General features: G+C 36.4%; 1 protein-coding gene across 7 annotated transcripts in view; it reads left to right on the forward strand.

Moving 5' to 3' along the window:
- The window catches only part of SLIT2 (slit guidance ligand 2), a 257,508-nt gene that overhangs the window by 120,106 nt on the left and 120,488 nt on the right, over positions 1-16,914 (forward strand). The window lies entirely within an intron of this gene.

Raw genomic sequence — 16,914 nt, forward strand, 5'->3', positions numbered from 1 at the left:
AACACTAAGAGCTTGTATGATTCTGATTTAGATACTCAGTGCTCTCAAGAATTGTATGGTGGTTGTGGTTGAGATGTTTTCCATTCAAGATCATTTCCCAGGCAGAAGAGATTTTAACCACTAGAAGTAGTAGACTCAAAGGCTGTAGGACAGATCTGCTTCCAAATTTTGCAGTGTAGATGCAGGCTTTCTTTAACAACACATGCCAAAAAGGTGCTTCCCTTCAATCTTCTGTTTTTCCTTCTGATGTTTTTATCCAGCCCTTTCTATAGCCTGTGAGAGGCAGGGGATCACTCCTATTTAAGACTTCACACAAATTACTAAAATACTAAAAACTTCTGAAAATAGTTTTTCATTGTGGGTGCTGCATCATCTTAATTGTCAGTGCTGGTGGACTGGTATTGATTTGAAATACATATTTTTAGTTTCTGTTTCTGAGCCAGCTTTTATGAAACTTTAAGAAACCATTCAGTCAATATTAAGCAAATCTATATGCTGGCATAAGATATGATTCTATTTTAACTAAATAAGGATCTTATATAAGTAATTAGGCTAATTTTCAATGGCTTTATATGCAGTAGAGCTTTTGGCTGGTTTTGGTAGGTTTTTTTAAGTTGTTCAGTAAAATGGTGGTCATTTCTAGAAAACAAGAGCAAAATTCTATGATGGAAAATTCTGATGTGACTCATATTCTCACCATCTTACACTTCTCAGTGTCATAAATTAATTATTAATTAAATTTCTGAGTGTGAAAATTCCTTTTTCAGACACCATTTCATGTTATTCCTTCTTCTTCACCCTGAAGTATAACTTAAAAACTTCTGTTTCTTGGTATTAGTATTCTTTGAAATAGATTGCAGTTTTAGAGTGAATTTCAGTATTTCCTAAACTTTTGAAGTAGAGAAGCCTATTATAATAATCTAGAATATATTTCCTTGGATTTTTTTAATAATGTGTCATCTCCTATAAAATAAGTTTAAATGAGAATAAAGCTGAGCGACCAGTAGCTGAAGCGTTCTATAGTTTGCTAGATTGCAAATGTTTAAAGAGTTTGATATTATTGTTTAGAAGCTACTTTTTGTTTTTATATTTCAAAAATTTTTCCTCTTTACATATGTGCACATGATGTCCTTGGAATCAATATCATACCTCAAAGCTAGCTTAATTTTAAGAGCTTTTTTTCCTTAATGTCTCTCAGTTCAAACTTATTTAACTCTATTTACTTAATTAAAACGTTTTTATTTATTACAGATTGAATCCTTAGGCCAGTGCTTGCTAGGCTGGATGCTGCTGCTTGACACTGGACTAAATTTGAAGTTAAAAATGTTTTAGCAGGAATCCACTTGGGTTGAATTATGTGAGAGACAGGGCTGTAACTGAGCAGACAGAAAGGTGAGAACTTGTGCTGATTGCAGTTTGTCTCTAGGTCCCTGCATGGGAAAAGGTTATAATTAAGTTAATCTGAAGAAATGTTTGTGACTCTCTGTTCTCTTTGTTGGAGAGATGCTAGGCATAGAAATTAAAATTATTGATTTTCAGCCTTTCATCTAGCTTTCCAGTTGTTCAAGTTGTGTATTTTTCTAAAGATTTAAAAAAACAAAAATGATAAATAGATTTGTTTTATTCTGTTGTAGACAAGAACAGGAAGGCCTGATAAGCATCTTGTGATTCAGTAATGCAGTATGTCAAATCTGCCACAGGCAAAATCTGATGTGAAGTGATCTGAAATTCCCCTTGGTGTAGTTTCCTATTTCTTTTGCTGTTTTTGTAAAACTTGCACATGCCCTCCTGGCATATATGACATGTCTTTGCTCTCATTTCAAAACTCGTCATTGCTTTGCTTTTCACATACTGGACAGAGGACATATCAGAATCCAGAAGAAATTGCTTTTAGTGTTTTGCTATTGGTATCCTATCAAAGCTTCTGGCTGTCAAAGAAATATGTTAGAAGGATAAATCCACAATTTTGAGTTTGGTTACTGTTATTTGTGTGTTTTTTTCATTTGTATTTCTCTGATAACTTCAGAAAAATCACTTCTTTAAAAAATCTGTTGTTTTTCTTTAGAAATAACTGAACATACATGTCAAAACTAGACTTGCTTTCTTCTAAGCAGAATATCCTTGACTGTTGAAGGTGCTAACATGACTCTGCTTGGTGTTTTCTTTTCCCTTCTCTCTTATAGTCAGTGTACTTCAGGATGGAGCTATGAGAGCAAGTTGCAAGGAACAAATGTTTGCACTCTGTTGCCAACCTGATGGGCAGAGCTCTGCTCACAAGGCAGAGCTCAATTTAAACCATCATGTGGCTTCTGATGTTGCATGTGAAATGTGAGGGCAATTAGTTTAACATTGTGCAGATACAAGGGATAATTGTGCTTTGCAGTACTGCTGAAATCTCCAAAGAGCTTTCATACCAGGATCCTGAAAAGTTGATTGCTAACATATAGTAAGTAACAAAAGAATTTATACATAGGAAAACAATAATTGAAAAAAAAAAAACCTCATAAATTTTCTTAATGATATTTACTCATCACCTCTCTGTGAAATAACTTCCTATTGCTTGTTGGATAAGGTAATTGGGCTGCATTTACTCCAAAAAGTTCTTGTCTCCCCATAAAGTATATTTGCACAATTGTTATAATATCTGTAGCATGAAACATAATACTTGTGCAAGTGACCATGAAGACATGATTGTTGAATAGCAGATTTTCAATCTTTGCTTAGTCAGTTGTGTGACACTGTACAATGCTATTGACATCCAGATAAATAGTCTAAGCCTGCCTGGTGTTTAGCTGCGTGCAATGGAATTAGCATCCCCTGGGAATGGAGGTGCCTGCTGTAATAGTTGCTGTGATTTAAATCTAAACCCAGGAAGAGGAATAATCCATGAAAGAATGCCTGTTCTTTAAAGAACTGTGCTTTCTCATTCAAGAATTGCTCATATTGGCAAATTCATACTGATGCTAAATCATGCATGAATTAAAATATTTTTCAGTTGTGCATTAGAAATGGTACTAATACTGCAATATCTGAATGAAAATGTATAAATTCACACAAGTTGTTCTATGTTGACAATCCTATTGATCCGAGAATATTTTGTTCAATATCTTTTTTAAACATGCACATCAGGACTGACACTTTCCAGGAGCTGGTTAATTGGTAACCAGATTATGAGAGCTAGTAGGTATAGCTAAAGCAACTTCATTAAAAATAACTTGCTTCTGGAAAGAATACCGTAAGTTAAGGTAATGGAATGGGTTCCCTAAATTAATTAAACTTGCAATAACCAAGCTTCAACTTCTTCTGGCTTTCACTGATAAAACAGCTGTATCTAAGCCATGGTGTCTTTATTAAATTCAGGTAAATAAAATGTTCCTCCTATATCACAAATTCCTCATATATTTAGCTCTGTTACTGTTAAAATATCCATTTTGCAATAAACGGATATTTTAACAGTATATTAATATATAGGAAATATGCCATGTTGCACATTGTAATGAAAAGGTCTGTTCTGTAAATAAGTCAATGATTTGCTAATTACATTTTGAATTTGATGTTTTCTGTAATTATCAAATTCTTAACTTCATGCCTGCAAGTAGGTTTCAACCTAGCATACTTTATCACCAAAACTTCCATTAGAGAGTTAAATCCTATTTAGTTAAAAAATATTATTAAACTAGTCAAGATGTTTTGGTCTTCTGTGACACTCTCACTTATTAACAGTAGCAAAATTAATAAAGAGTTGTGGCCTATTTTTATCAAGCTTAATTAAAATCCCTAAATTACATATACTGAATAAATTGTAAGGAACTTATTGCAAATGCTGACAACCTTTTAGTGTAAAGTAATTGTGTCACTCAATAGTCTCACACAGAATAGCATATGAAAGCAGTAGTCTAGAAAGAAATTTTAATTTTCTTTTTATTATTTTCTTTTCTTTTTCTTTAGTTAAAGGCCCCCCATTCCAAAAGCAGTAAACTTTTAATACTAATGATGTGTTTAAAAAATGCAAAAGGAGATGGCTTATGCCATGTACTACTGGCTAAATCCTTTGAGTATATGGGGAGGAATGCCACTCAGAATATCCATCCTATTTTTACTGCCTTCATCATTGTGGAAGAGTAGATACATTTTAATTTGTTGCTTTACCTGGCTGATTCTGCTGTTGGAGAATTGCATGAGATTTATTGGAAGATTTGAAAAGTATCTGTTTTTTTCTTTCAGTCACCTATACATGTTGATACATTTTTAAAAAATGTATATTTTTGTGTTTTGATCATGTGGGTTTAATTCTTTGAATGATCGGATGGTGCTCAGAGCCAAAATAGGGAAGAAGTGTTTTAGAAATAGAGTATTATTCAGTAAGTGGACTTGTGCATTAATGGATCTTCCTGCATTTCATATTCTGAAAAATTTAATTTCTTTTCACAAGGACAAAACATAAGCTAGAAGTTTTTTACTGCTTCTGAAGGTCCACCCTAAACATTTTTCCAAACTGGAAAAATGAAACTGATGTGTTTGACTTTTTTTGGTGGGAAAGTGGAGGCTCCCATGGCTGCCCTGCTCCACGAGGCTTCCAGGGCTGGGGAAGCTGGCAGCAGGGAGAGCTTCAGGGAGCATCCCCAGCTCTTCCCTGGGCTGAGGCTGTGTGCCATGGAATGGGGCAGAGATGGAGCCCTTCCATGAACCGCCTATGTGATGTCTTTGTGCTGTTAGTGGAGAATGGGGATCCCTCCCTTACGGGTGCCTGTGTGGTAAAGCTGTGTAATCCTGGAAGTCATGGTCTAAGAATTTGTCCAAAAGCCAAATTAAAAAAGCTTCATAATTAAACAAGCACAAAATCAACTTTGTGCAAGCACTCCACCCCTCCCAGTCCCACCTTAATATTGTAGAGCAATTTCATTAGAAAGCAATGTGTCCATAAGTTGACAAATGCTGCAATATAAGTAATATATAGCAGGTTTTCTTTATTAAGAAGTTCTTTTGGTCAGCTTTTGGTGAAAGTTTATGTGACTATTCAATAGCATTGTGTTTTCTAAGTCTTAGCAATTTCTCATCACCTTTTTATATGGGTAAAATTCAACTAAGGCTTTTGAGCCTGAAGTGATAAGCAGATTTGCATGTTTAAGTACTAACTGTTGATCCAGCTAATAATTTAAATGAAAAAATTGACTCTTCTGATGGCTGAAGAGCAGGTCTGAGTGGGAAATAGTATCAAAAGTCTCTAGGATCCCATTCCAGTCACCTCTTGGGAAATAGCTTGTGTTGCTTGTAATTAACATAAAAATATATAGAGCTTGTTATGTTTAAAAGTTAATTAAATCTCTTAGAGAAAGAGACTGAGATTTTGAGTAGGTTGACTTTATCTTTGAGCAGTTTTAAGTTTTCTAATATGGGCTCTCTGTCATATTCAGAGCAGACTGTGGAGCTCAGGAGATGCCCACAGATGCTCTACTAGATGCTCTAGTTTGGCTAGAAAATGGAGTGCTGGATTGTTTCCATACCCAGAAAAATCCTGGATAAACCAGCGTTGTTAAAGAATGCCATATCCTCATGTACAAATACCTGGGGCGCCATCCTGGGATTCGGGAGACATCAGTTCAGTACCCAGCTGCCATGGGCTGCTCTCTGACAGGACTAGGCAGCGTGCCAGGCTCAGTCTGCGGGGATTTCCAGCTTGCCTTCCCTAAAACTAAGGTGCTAAGTCCCAGCTGCCTTTCAAAACTTTTTGTATTGTCAAATGCAGAGACAGAGACAAAGACACTCTTCTTCTAAAGCTGTCTTCACCTTCCTGTAGACAATTAATACTAGATTATCTGGTTTTTACCTGGCTGAAGATGGGTGAGATGACTCCCACTGCTATTCTCTGGGTACTGATCCCTTCCCCTCCATCTTAAAATGAAATTATTATACTGTATTTCTGCACTTTGCCAGATAAATGTTTATTTTACTATAAAAGTGTTAAATATGTATAGTATTTAGGCAACATGGTAATGAAATTCTGTAAATACTCATGATAGACAGAAAATATTTTTTTAGTGACTGTATTTCTTTTGGATTTACAGTTTCCTGCCCATTTAGCTAGGTATAATTCTTGGTGATTGTAGTATTATTTCCAGGGAGTATTCTGTTATCTGACTAAAAAAACGTATCTGGCACATGGAATATTCCTGGATTTTGGGAAGACTAGCCTGGATTTAAAAGCATGGAGTTAAATCTTATTATGGTAGAAGATAAAGTAAGTTTCCTTGACTTTTCATGTCATCTCCTAGAGCAGTAGTTTGGGTTTGTGAACATACTTCTGACTGATGGTTGATTACTGCTTGGGGTATTTGGCTACACTGTGAATGGCAGAACTGCCTTGTATATAAGGCAGTTGATTACATGCTAATATTTTGATTTCATCTAGCAATCTGATGAGGCATTTCAACCTTCTGATAAAATTAAAAAATAAACTTCTGTTGATACTCCACAAGGGTCCTCCAGTAATTAAGGAAATCTGTACAGTACCTCTAGAATCTGAAATCTTCAAACCCAGATGTGATGTATGCTGAAGTGAGGCATACCCTCTTTGCTACACTGTTAAGGTGTTTTTAGAAAATGAAATGGGAGTCTATGGAGCAGAGATGGAAGAGTCCAGCAATTAAGAGTTTTGGCATGTTTATTCCAGCAAGGTTAACAATACTGAATATCCATTCCAGTCTATGTGTGGTACCAGTACTGGCACCTTTCTTCTTTCAGTGAGTAAGAAAAGTTCTCTGCTCTCATCATGGCCCTGTTCTTGTCCAGGCAGTTAATAACTTTCAGTTAACCAGGGGGACTGTCTGGAAAAAAGGAACAAGGAGCTGAGCACACAGCTCCTCCTTCAGATCTGTACTGGATCACAGAAATGAAAGCTAATCTAAGGTATGCACATATGAGGCTAAAGTAAAGGTGTAATAAACAGTGCTAGCTTTAGCTTTCATTGAGGAGAGAATACTTTTCTGTGCAGTAGAAATTTTCTCATGACACAGATTTTTATTGTTATTTAATGCGAGTTTTAAGTGTGTGGTAGCTTTTAATTTGTGTCCAGTAATAAAGCCTGCTGAGATCTTTTTGCCTATAACCAGTTGCTCCTTTCATTGAAATCAGCTCTTGCCTTTTGGAACACTGTGGTACCCTTTTAAAAATGACATATATATTTCATAACTGTAAGGCAGTAGAAGATAGAAGTGTTGGCTTATGTGCAAATTTATTTGTATTTTTAAAGTACTGAAAAGGGGTTTGGTTTTGGTTTTGTTTTTTTTCATTTGAGCCTTTACATTGTAGGTTAAAAAAGCTGAAAGCATATGGTAGCAATTTTTTAACCTCTCTACATGAGGTGCTTGTCAACGGAGGTCCATACGTCCAAAGCTAGTTAATAACAGCTGCAGGCCAAAGTTCTTTTAAGAGCTATTGCTGTGTTCCAAGATTCTCAAAGACTTTGAACAAGTGAAGTTGGCCACAAGGGAAAGCAGCAGGTCTGCATTCTGCTTGTTAAGTGAACCCTGTTTGAACGGAAAAAAATGTGGCAGAAAGTCAGAATTTTCATGCTATAAAACTTGACCATAAAATATCAGATAGGATTGGCTAGTAGGCTGCTGTAGTTTAGCCTAAACGAATCATTTGCTTCAATCTAAAACTTTATTTTGCTGATAGCTTCACTGAAAATCTTTAAGATTTTTTTGGTGAAAATTTGAAGGACTAATTTTACCAATTTTTTTTTTTCAGAGAATCACAAAATACAGTTACATTTGCATTTACATTTTGTATATAAAAACCATAATGTAGATAGTAAGAATGTATGTGAAGAAGGAAAAACTGCAGTTCTCTTGACCTTGTGGTGCTTTCTCAGTTTTATATTCCTGTCCATTTTTGCCACGTCCTTTTCCAAGCAGTAGTGAATCATAACTAAGTGAACTCCCTCTAGACGGCTTTTAGACAGTTTGGAAGTTTCTTGGCAGTTTGGAAGAAGTCCAGACTTAAAATCTGAAATTGCTTTCTTAAAAGATATGGTCTGTATATTTTTGCCTATTGATTGAAAATCTTCATGGTATATTAAAGCCTTTAAGATAAAAAGCTTTTTAGAAGCATTTAGAGGGAACAAGGCTCTCTGGCTGGTTATCTGCCAGTAATAAAGTATCAATAAACAATACTCATCATTGTTGTTCAACTTGAATATAAGGCAGGATGCTTGACAGGAAATATGTTTTGTGCTCTACACCGGAATGGGGCTGGATCAAAAGCTGAGTTTTGCAATGGATTTGTAGGACACTGAGTGCCCCTAGGTGGTCACAGCTAAAAGTACAGCAGGAAAAGCCTCCCCTGTGCACCTGGCTCCTCTGAGAGGCAGCTCACCGTTGCTGGGCACTGGGCACACATCCCGACCATGGTGGCGCATTTTTGGGAGGCGTTACAGTTGAAGAAACACTTTTTTTCCTTTTGCTCATTCTCTGCTTTACAGAATGTTTGTGTGGTATTAATTTTAATCAGGCAATTGCTGACATACTGAAGTGGCAGTCTATCATTACTCCCACTTATGGCTCCAATTTAGCCCTTGTCATTGCAGTTGTCAGTATCAATTGGGGATTAGAGTGGGTTGTGACATGCAGAGTGGATGGTCAGTGGATCAGTACCACTTTTCATTCCTTTTTAGCACGATCTTTTCATTATCAAGCAATGATGCAATTTTGTTGCCGCTTTTCAGGTTTTTTATATACATAAAATATTCTGGAGATAAATTGCATCTGGAATTGTTTTTGGGTTCTTTGCATTCCATTTCACTACAGGTCTTGAAATATGTGAGTAATTAAATGACACAGAAATGTTAATACTTCTGAAAAACACATTTCTAAAGTTGTACAGTCAGTTGTTTTGAAAATGACTATTTATATAGCAGTGATCCCTAAATAAGATGTGCACTGTGAGATGTACAAAAAAATGTGTCTCTGATTTGTCATTGTGAGGAAAGCAGGCATTAATAATGGAATTGTAGACCAAAATCCAAGTAGCAAAATTTTAAAACCAAATGATGGAATGCTGTGTATTAATACAATTTATTAAAGTTTTCAGCAGATAAATGGTGTCTCAAATCTCCAAGTAGGGTGTGTGAGAAAAGAAAGTTTTATTTTTGTACTTTTGTATTTTATCCTAAGAGTTAAGTTTCCACTGACATAGGCATTGCTGCAGGGAAGGAGGGTAAAAAAATAAAGGTAAATCTCTTACTCACAGAATTCTGTTGGATTTGCTTCTATGGTAACCAGTTAGCCAGAGCTTATTACTCATGTAAAACAGGAACTGTTTGCATTTTTAAAACCTTCATTTGCAAAACAGCATGTCTAAATGATAAAGTTAAATTTCTTTCCCAAGACCACAAGTCTTCTTTGTAGGTGGAAACAACTAAGTGCACAGTTTAAAAAGCAAGGGAAAAGGCACTCCTAGGCAGCAGCATCCATCCACGCTAAAAGCAAATATTTGTTTTTGGAGCAGAGAATGGCTGTCCCCGGAGCAGCCAGCTTAGCAAAAGCAGGAATGGAAGGGCAGAGCTCATCTTTTATGGAAGTCAGATAAATTTCATGCTCTTTAACATCAACTGTGACTGCAGGCTTTTCACTGAAGTCTGGCTCCCTCCCCAGTGTGAACAAAATAGGAAAAGTGATTAAAGTTCACTCAGTACTGGACGGCAGGAGGCAACTGCTCCGGTATCTTCAGCTGAGGGAGAGGGAGAGAGGGCTCTTTAATAAGACTTGTGAGGCTTTTTTGAAGAAAAGAAGTAGGACTCATAGGAGCTAGAGATGCCTACACTAACATTCATTCATTTCCGGTGCTTCATATGGCTTCTTTGACACATTGTAATATTGTCATCCCTTTCATTAAAATGTTCATTATGAAAGGGGAAAGAGAGAAAATGTAACTGTTAACTGGAGTCAAGGGTCAGCCAGTTCAGCTGTGAGCAAAAGACTCAGAGCAGCCTTGGATAATAGCAGCACTTCTGGGGCAGACACGAAAGACTGACAGAAAATGAAAATATGGACCTTACAAATTGTCCTGTCTTGTGATGGACGGGAGTCTTGAGCATCCTGACAAGTCTTCAAAAGCTGAAGTGGCTAGCAGATCTTCCCAGATCCTGCCTTTTGGCTTTTTCCCTCTGCCTCTGTCTCTTTTTCTGTTTCTCCCTGTTTTAAGTTGTGCAATCAGTATTCACACATTCTTATAACTAATAGGATTAGAGGCGTTGCAAAGGGATTTGAACAGGATAATTAGTTTACTGCTTAGCCCACAATATAACAGGCAAAACCCCTCTGAGAAAGGCGGACAAAATGGGTCAGAAAATGTGTGGGAAATGAGGTAAGGCCTCTCAAACAGAGCTTCAATCAGCTACACCATTATGAAAGGATCCTGGAGTATTCATTCACTGCTGCAGACCGTTGACTTTTTTGGCTTGGCCACCAGAGGTGTCAAGAAAAGAGACCGAGCTGAGCAGTGGGAAGCATTGCTGGATATGAAGGTTTCAAGTGCTTAAGTGCAATTTAAGTTTCTTTGCCACCATGCCACATAGAGCATTTCTAGAAAAGTGAGGCAGCCTCTGGCAGTTTACAAAGCTGAGGCTGTAAAAGCAAAGCCTCTTGTAATCTTGGGGTGGATAACATCTCAGAAACTGGCAAGTGAAATATTGAATCAAAAAACTTAATGTTTGAACGTCTTTCTAGGAATTATCTAAAGCATAATTTTTCAAGCAGTGCATTTAAGTGTTCCATTTAAATATATTTTTTCCCGTTTAAGATGTGGCAGACAGAAAAAGCCCCCACATCCAGCCCCCCACTGCCCCCACCCGGTGATACTAGAATTGTGCATGAATTACTGAGGGATGGTATTTGGTTTCCAAAGGAGTAGCAGGAAATGCCTCAAAGTTCCTGCCTTTTTTTTTTTTTTTTTTTTTTCCTTGTGAAACTTGTATGAACCACCAGCGTGATCAAAGCTGCCAGAAGTTGTTAGAAGACATGTCGACTTGGGCCTGCCTGTGTATGATAACTTAGAGGTCCCTCCTCTCCAGTGGAAGAAACAGCAGGAGCTTCTCTAATGAACTGTCCAGCAGCTCTATCTTGCAGTGTATATACAACCAGAGGTGAGAAGAGGTTAATCCATAGGGGAACTAGTTAGAAAAGCAAAGCAAAAAAAGCCAGGGAGCTGTATGACCAAAATTCAACTTGAAGATGGTTGCTGACACATTTGGTTTCTTTTAATGAAACTCCTCTTTTAATCTGTTGCTTTTTGTGTCAGCTTGTAAGTTTTAACACACTTCAGTTGTGGTGCAGGAGTATGCACTGCATATGCAATACAGAACAATACAGAATGCCATGTTGCTTGTAGCAAATTGACATCCTATTCATTTTAAATACCTATATCTTATTTCTAATGGAGATTAAATTCCTAATCTTGAGATTAGTCTCAGTTGTATTTCAGCATGGGGATTTATTACTATAATCTTTATCTGTTCATAAATGTGAGGAAGACAATGACATTCACTATTAGACATGTACCTACCTGGCAGCAATGTGAAATCCTTATACTGTAATCCTGGCTGTTGTGATTTTCACTGTTAAGCACATTTACACACAGGTTTATTCTGATTTTATTTTTTAAAAAAACAAGACAGTTTCTCTTTGCTGTTCAAATGCTTTTTCTATGCCTCTTTGTTCACAACTGCAAGCTAACATGTCATCTCTGCCTCTGGGAATCTCTATTTTGTGTTGTTTACTATTGTATGTATGGAAAAGGAAATCATGCATATTAAAAAATATTGTGGAAAACAGGCACTGTGAGATTTCTGGTTCTTCAGGACAGGCATTGTACCATACATATATTTGTTTTCATAGATTTCCCACTGGAAGTGATATGTCCCTAATTAAAAAAGTAGAATCAAAACAAGAGAACCCAACAAGCAGAAAGTGGTAGAGGTATGCAGAAGTTTATGTAAGACTCTTCTTCTTGATCTGTATAAAGATCTGTGTTACTTAGTATTGTAAATAGTAAGTATGTATAATGAAATTTCAGATAGGTTAAAGGAAAGGAAAAAAAATGCAGGAGAATAAAACACATATCTTAAAGTTCATCAGAACATTTATTTTTAAGCTTAGACTTAACACCTGAATAAAATCAATATCACCAACACACAGATTTCATTTTGTATGTTTTGAATGCTGGCTTTGTATCTGGTAAGTCCTATTCCTTAAGGTACCAGTATTTTAAATTCTATTTACAATAGGGTTATCTAATACCTTCTTTAAAGTCATTATTTCTATATGATCTTTTATGTTTGTTTAAACTGTTCAATTAATACAGCTTGTCAAAGTTCTGGACATATTTTCCATTCAGATATTTATGTAAAACATACTAGTGAGGAAACTTTGGCTTATTTTCATTATTTATAGATATGGATGTGAAGATGGTTAACAGAGGGCAAAAGAGATAAGGAAGAGAAACTGAAAAAAAACCTGCAGATCCAGGGCTTAATTAGATATTCTGCGTCCCTACTGAATGCTGAATTTGATCTTTTCTTCTTCACAGATTGCAGACCTTTCATTCTCACCCACAGTCTACTTAAAATTGATACGAAGGGAAAATATTTAAATATTTCCCTGTTTGGAGCCAATGTTTGTAGACATATCCTCATGACACCTTGGCTCCTTTGATGGTTTTAGTGTATTTTTAGTTTACATATGTGAAGCACTCAGTAGCACTGCAGTTCAGCTCTCAGACTTACTCAGTTGCAAGTCAGGAATGAATCCTTATCTGTGTTTACTTTTCCTGTAATATATATATACTCCTCCAGTGTATATGTTAACTGCTTTTGATTCCTCCTCAGAATTCTGTTCTTGATAGCACAGTTCCTGTGTTATTCTACAGGGATGCAGACCTGGCACAGAATTTGGAAGTATAGTATTGTGTTGAATGGTCAGTCTTCCTGAAATACTGACCTTCCACCTCAAAGCTTTCATCTACTTGGCAAGATTCACCCCCAGTCCTCAAAGAAAACTCAAAAAGCAGCAGCTAACACCTGAGTTTTGTTAAATATAAAAGATAATTACATTAAGGACTTGTGCATGGTCCAGTTGTCTGAAATACTTGTTTTGGTGTCACAATAGTTCATTATGGGGCATGATGAAAATTTATAGATGGATTACAGAAAACAATTTCCTTATTTTTCATGTTCTGTTTCCTCATCTCAGGAGAATTTTGTCTTTTTTCACATATGCTTAAATTAGGGAAGTCTATAATTTAAATATGTTCATTTAAACTGGTTTTCTGTAAGTAGTTTGTGATTCAAAGATAGATTTCATCACACGCTTAACACTTAACTTGTGAGTAGATGCAATGAATTCAATGGGATTTAAGCACATACATTAAATTGTGCATGCTTCAGTGCTCTCCTGAATTGGGATGAGATTATTTGTATGTTTGTGGTTAGTAAGAGCTATGTTTAACTGAGTTAGTGTAATTTTCCGTCCTATGTCTTTGAAGGTGCTGTGCCATAGCCTATACAATTCATATTGTCACAGGTTATCTTACAATGTTTAACAGCTTTACATTTAGCTGATAATTAGGATCTTTATTACTTTGAAGAGTAATGCTTTTGTTTATTTTCAGAATTAGTGGGGATGAGAAGCATTCCCTAAGTAAACTTAATTCCTAACCTATGAAAATTAGGGTTGGTTGTCAATTTTAAAAAAAGAACCAACCAACCAACCAACCAAAAAAAGCCCAACAAAAGACCATCAAGTAAATAAAAATGAAAAAAACCCAAACAACCAAAAAACCCACAGCCAAAAAAAAACCAAAAAAAAACCCCAAACCAAAAAAAAAAAACAAAAAACCCCAAAAACCTGGGAGTAATAATTTGAGAATTTGGAGATTTTTGCCTTTTGGGCTTAAACACTCCGTTTTTGTGAGCAAGGAATGAGAGGTAGAGGATTGGCTCAGGTATGTCTGAAGGGCAGGGGGAAGATGTGCAGTAAGTGGTTTTGCTCCCACGGTTGGAACACATGCTCATTGAAAATAATTTCACTTTTAAGAAGCACAGCAAAACCTGACCTCAAATTTTTCTGCCACTTTCCAGGACACTTTGAAGAAAAAGTTTCTTCAAAGGAGTAGATACTGTTAACCATCTCTCTCCTAAATCACCTTAAACCCATGGAATAGATAATTCAAACACAGTTGTGACTGGCCTGAATTCTGAATTTACTATCAACTTGGTTTTAAATTAGGGAAATCAAGTTGTGTGTTTCTTGTGCAGTGGTTAGGAATTGAAGCAGGAAATCATGCTGACAAATGAAGTGAATGGGAACAGGAGACAGAGTTACTTTGTGATTTAATACATTGTCCTAAATATGTTAGATGTATAACTATATAGAAATTTTAGTTCTTTACTGCTGTAAAGCTGTGATTTAAGTGATATATCTTCAATAATTCCACAGTATTTTGATTCAAAAAAGTTGAGTAGATTGGAAGGAGCTTAAAAAATGCATTTTAGTAGGCTTTTTGACAGATGTGATTTAAAAGCTTAGAGAAAGCAATGCACCTGTCACTTTTAATTGCAGAAAGCTTTCCATCTATTAACTTTATTTTGCCAGAGCCTTCTAATGAAAAAGTTCCAGTATCTAATTTAATTTAATTTTCATTGGGTTTGCCAGAAGAGCAATTAATTTTTAGAACTTCCAACTATGAAGTTGTGCTTCAGAAAGCAGTCTCCCTATTTTACATACCATTAAGTTGCATCATGTGCCTGTCATACCTTAGGAACATCTTGATATCTTTGAAGAAATGTGGCAGTGAAATGTAGACATACTGTCTGTAGCACTAGGTAGGGTTTACAAATACAAATGTTTGTATGATTGGGTTATTCCTATCCATCATTAGATTGCATCTCTCTGGAGCTATAAGTACATCTGTGCCTGGCAGGCTCGTGTTATCACTGATGCATATGGGGACCATGTGTCAGTCTTCCAACAAAAGATATATGGCCTTGTGTAGGAGCAGGATTGGATATGCTTGTGTTTCAGCCTCTAAATCAATTCCTGGGACCTTTGCTACAGATGTTTGAAGCTGCAGGTCTGTAAAAAGAGTATACTGTAATATGAACTGAAACAGAAGAATAAGCATGAGAAGGAATTAGCCATATGGCAACAGATAGCAAGTGCAGTGGAGCCAATAGAGAAGGAAATTCTCACACCTTCTCAGCTGTGTAAATATCGTTTGAATTCAATCACCTCAGAGCTCAGAGCTAGTCCCATTCTAAGAGGAGATCTGTTTATACTCAGTTAAAAGAGTGAGTTAAAGATGCTCCTGCTGTTGTAAGATGCATGTCCTAGGATTTCTGAGCTGGTGGAAGTCTTCCTGAATTCCCTAGAAGCACAAATGGATTCACACTGAATGCCTTAGCAAAAAGCCTGGCTGTATAGTGCTGAGATCTTGATCTATTTAGTGGCTGTTGATACAGGCACTATGCCATGTGTTCTTGTATTTAGCCTTATTTCTTAAATCCCTTTTTAACTTTTATGCTTCAAAAAAAAAAGAAATGCAGTCAATCTAAGCATTTAAACATTTTATAGTATGTTTCTGAATTAGTCCTTAAGCAATAGGGAAGCTTATGCATTGTTTGCTGGTTTGTGTTTAGGGGTTTTTTAAAGTAAATTTATTAGTCTCTTTTCCCATTACCATAACTGTTCTCAGTGTGTATGTAGTCACCTGGACCTCTCTTTTCTGAAATTACCCATTGGCTCACTGCAGGAGTGTGTAGAATCTTGTGAATGGAGACATCAGTGTCACCCTTGCTCATCCTGAGTGTGCTGTGCTCTCACTGGTTTGCAATTGCCCAACTCTCATCCATCCCATCCAGCTGCCCCGTGTGCCCTCATATAGCAGAACACAGCACCCATCCTCCTGAGTGAAAAAACCCTCAAACAACAACAAAAAACTACCACATCCCCCATGCAATCCCTCTTTACCCTAATTATTGGGGTTTCTCAGTGGGTTTTTACTTGGGACAAAGCTCTATCAGCTACTTAGGAGAGTATGGATATTGGTTGAAGGGAAAGAATTTAGCAATTTGAAAAAAGAAGGCTTGAAAACATACAGATGGAGAAAAAACATCTGAAAAGAGGGAGGATGGGTTTTTAAAGTGCAGTTAAGAGCAGCTACTTTTTGATGCTGTCAGTGGAAAAGTGCAGTCCTGGAACAGAAAGTCAACTTTGTAGACTTCAAGCTTAAAAAAATGTCTGAATGGAAATTATTTCTAGTGCAAGCAGCTGAATATTTTTGAAAGTTTGAGGAGGAAAAGGGAATAAATGTGGCAGAAGTTGCAATAAAATTTAAGCTTTTCTATAAAAATACTAAATTCCATTTTACATAAATTAATTTTTCCCAGAACATTTTAATGTAATTTACATATTGGTATTATGGCAACAGCATACAGAGACAGGACTATTAAGAAGAAATGGGATTTTTCACATTCTTGAAATGTGGAATGGAGCACTCTGATTCAGTTTCTTAGCCATGGTTGTTCATTTTAAGATTAAGAAATTAGTTGTGATTAATTCATTCTGGAATGGTGTATTTTCTTTTTATTGCTTACATACATTTTTTACCAATTTCATGAAGTTTTTTTCTCTGAATCCAGCTAGGATGCACTTTTCTTGTTATACACACCAGTTGTACTGCCTCTGCTGTATTGTCAGCTCCTCTGAATAGAGTAAAATACCTCTTGAAATTCTGATTCTTTGTATGGCACTGAAAGGGAAAAAGTTGTGGTCAGAAATTTGGGGAAAAGGCTGGAGCAGTCACAGAAGGAGAAGGCAGGGTCAAGAAGAAAGAAAATCTTGGAACCCTTGAACAGAAGAA

This window comes from Zonotrichia leucophrys, chromosome 4 (genome assembly GCF_028769735.1).
Source record: "Zonotrichia leucophrys gambelii isolate GWCS_2022_RI chromosome 4, RI_Zleu_2.0, whole genome shotgun sequence".
Classification (NCBI taxonomy): domain Eukaryota; kingdom Metazoa; phylum Chordata; class Aves; order Passeriformes; family Passerellidae; genus Zonotrichia; species Zonotrichia leucophrys.